This window comes from Hyla sarda, unplaced genomic scaffold, assembly GCF_029499605.1.
Source record: "Hyla sarda isolate aHylSar1 unplaced genomic scaffold, aHylSar1.hap1 scaffold_1316, whole genome shotgun sequence".
NCBI lineage: Eukaryota > Metazoa > Chordata > Amphibia > Anura > Hylidae > Hyla > Hyla sarda.
The window spans coordinates 39,316-41,936 of NW_026607941.1; positions in this window are offsets into that span (position 1 = coordinate 39,316).

The following is a 2,621-nucleotide window of genomic DNA, read 5'->3' on the forward strand; positions in this document are numbered from 1 at the left end:
GAGAGCGAGCGAGCCAGACATGAGAGCAAGCGAGCGAGCCAGATATGAGAGCGAGCGAGCCAGATAAGAGACCAAGCCAGACAAGAGAGCAAGCGTGCAAGCCAGATATGCTAGCGAGCAAGCCAGATAAGAGAGCGAGCCAGACTTGAGAGCAAGCGAGCGAGCCAGATATGAGAGCAAGCGAACCAGCCAGATATGAGAGCGAGCGAGCCAGATAAGAGAGCGAGCAAGACAATAGAGAAAGTGAGCTAGCCAAATATGAGAGCAAGCGAGCGAGCCAGATTTGAGAGCTAGCGAGCCAGATATGCGAGCGAGCCAGATAAGAGAGCGAGCCAGACAAGTGAACAAGCGAGCGAGCCAGATATGAGAACAAGCGAGCAAGCCAGATATGAGAGAGAGCCAGATAAGAGAGCGACCATACAAGAGAGCAAGTGAGAAAGCCAGATATGAGAGCGAGCGAGCCAGACATGAGAGCAAGCGAGCGAGCCAGATATGAGAGCGATCGAGCCAGATAAGAGAGCAAGCCAGACAAGAGAGCAAGCGTGCGAGCCAGATATGCTAACGAACAAGCCAGATAAGAGAGCGAGCCAGACAAGAGAGCAAGCGAGCGAGCCAGATATGAGAGCAAGCGAGCGAGCCAGATGTGAGAGCGAGACAGATAAGAGAGCAAGCCAGACAAGAGAGCAAGCGTGCGAGCCAGATATGCTAGCGAGCAAGCCAGATAAGAGAGCGAGCCAGACAAGAGAGCAAGCGAGCGAGCCAGATATGAGAGTAGGCGAACCAGCCAGATATGAGAGCGAGCGAGCCAGATATGAGAGTGAGCAAGACAAGAGAGAAAGCGAGCTAGCCAAATATGAGAGCAAGTGAGCGTGCCAGACAAGAGAGCGAGCGAGCCAGATATGCGAGCGAGCCAGAGAAGAGAGCGAGCCAGACAAGAGAGCAAGCGAGCGAGCCAGATATGAGAAAAAGCGAGCGAGCCAGATATGAGAGCAAGCGAGCGAGACAGACAAGAGAGCAAGCGAGGGAGCCAGATATGAGAGCAAGCTAGCAAGCCAGATATGAGAGCGAGCCAGATAAGAGAGCGAGCCAGACAAGAGAGCAAGCGAGCGAGCCAAATATGAGAGCAAGCGAGCCAGCTAGATGTGAGAGCGAGCGAGCCAGATATGTGAGCGAGCCAGATAAGAGAGCGAGCCAGACAAGAGAGCAAGCGAGCGAGCCAGATATGAGAGCAAGCAAGCGAGCCAGATATGAGAGCGAGCGAGCCAGATAAGAGAGCAAGCCAGACAAAAGAGCAAGCGTGCAAGCCAGATATGCTAGCGAGCGAGCCAGATAAGAGAGTGAGCCAGACAAGAGAGCAAGCGAGCGAGCCAGATATGAGAGCAAGCGAACCAGCCAGATATGAGAGCGAGCGAGCCAGATAAGAGAGCGAGCAAGACAAGAGAGAAAGAGAGCTAGCCAAATATGAGAGCAAGCGAGCGAGCCAGATATGAGAGCGAGCGAGCCAGATATGCGAGCGAGCCAGATAAGAGAGCGAGCCAGACAAGAGAGCAAGCAAGCGAGCCAGATATGCGAGCGAGCCAGATAAGAGAGCGAGCCAGACAAGAGAGCAAGCGAGCGAGCCAGATATGAGAACAAGCGAGCGAGCCAGATATGAGAGCAAGCGAGCGAGCCAGATATGAGAGCAAGCGAGCAAGCCAGATGAGAGCGAGCGAGCCAGACATGAGAGCGAGCGAGCCAGATATGCGAGCGAGCGAGCCAGATAAGAGAGCGAGCCAGACAAGAGAGCAAGCGAGCCAGATGTGAGAGCAAGGGAGCCAGATATGCGAGCGAGCCATAAAAGAGAGCGAGACAGACAAGAGAGCAAGCGAGCGAGCCAGATATGAGAGCGAGCTAGCAAGGCAGATATAAGAGCGAGCCAGATAAGAGAGCAAGGGAGTCAGCTAGATGTGAGAGCGAGCCAGGTATGAGAGCGAGCCAGATAAAAGAGCGAGCCAGACAAGAGAGCAAGCGAGAAAGCCAGATATGAGAGCGAGCGAGCCAGACATGAGAGCAAGCGAGCGAGCCAGATATGAGAGCGAGCAAGCCGGATAAGAGAGCAAGCCAGACAAGAGAGCAAGCGTGCGAGCCAGATATGCTAGCGAGCTAGCCAGATAAGAGAGCGAGCCAGACAAGAGAGCAAGCGAGCCAGCCAGATATGAGAGCAAGCGAGCCAGCCAGATATGAGAGCGAGCGAGCCAGATAAGTGAGCGAGCAAGACAAGAGAGCAAGCGAGCTAGCCAGATATGAGAGCAAGCGAGCGAGCCAGATTTGAGAGCGAGCGAGCCAGATATGCGAGCGAGCCAGATAAGAGAGCGAGCCAGACAAGAGAGCAAGCGAGCGAGCCAGATATGAGAGCAAGCGAGCGAGCCGGATATGAGAGCAAGCGAGCAAGCCAGATATGAGAGAAAGCGAGCGAGCCAGATTTGAGAGCGAGCGAGCCAGATATGCGAGCGAGCCATAAAAGAGAGCGAGACAGACAAGAGAGCAAGCGAGCGAGCCAGATATGAGAGCAAGCGAGCCAGCCAGAAATGAGAGCAAGCGAGCCAGCCAGATGTGAGAGCGAGCGAGCCAGATATGCGAGC